Source organism: Frankliniella occidentalis, unplaced genomic scaffold (assembly GCF_000697945.3).
Source record: "Frankliniella occidentalis isolate FOCC.00 unplaced genomic scaffold, Focc_3.1 Scaffold11, whole genome shotgun sequence".
Lineage (NCBI taxonomy): Eukaryota > Metazoa > Arthropoda > Insecta > Thysanoptera > Thripidae > Frankliniella > Frankliniella occidentalis.
Window position 1 is genome coordinate 387,125 of NW_026267141.1, and position 631 is coordinate 387,755.

The 631-nt window shown below is 58.5% G+C and overlaps 1 protein-coding gene across 2 annotated transcripts in view; it reads left to right on the top strand.

Annotated features, from left to right (window-relative positions):
• The window catches only part of LOC113215545 (adenylyl cyclase-associated protein 1), a 28,597-nt gene that overhangs the window by 24,137 nt on the left and 3,829 nt on the right, over positions 1 to 631 (top strand). The gene's annotated exons all lie outside the window — the stretch shown is intronic.

Sequence of the window (631 nt, forward strand, 5' to 3'; positions counted from 1 at the left end):
TCCCCTCCCCTCTCCGCCCCTCCGCACGCGGTGGCCGCGCGGCACCCCGGGACACTTGGTCATGAAAGATGCACGCGCGCCTAGCAGCAGCGCACCCTGTGAAATGCAAAGGCATATGCCTGAGCGCACCAACGCTTGCGTTACTCAAGTTTGACACGCGTGATGAGATGCCGCGCCGTTGTGCGAGTGCAAGTGCTCGGCAGCAGAGCCTGTCGTGCGGAAACTGCCTGCCTCCCGCCTCGGAATTGCCAACTTTAGGTCCGCAGCAAAGATGATTCAAGTTTTGCGACTCGCGAATTCGGGAGCGGCTTTAGCATGTTTTGAACAAGTTATTAAGTTGACCCGCGCCTCCCCTTCCTCCCCACTACTGTATCAATCACCCCCCCCCCCCTCCCCGCCATCGGCCCGGCTTTCAAATTAATCGCGCTGAATAAGTGGTTTTCGGGGAAATCGGACTGTCGCTACCAACTTTTTCAGCCCCCCCTCCCACTATCTGTCCGAACAAATCTCCTGTTTCCCAAACAGGCGTGGCCTGCATCGCCCGGCCCGTCGGGTCGGGGTGGGGAGGGGGAAGGGGAAGGGGTAAAATTGGATCATTTTTGTTTGCCTGCCGGATTAACTGTCCGTTGCA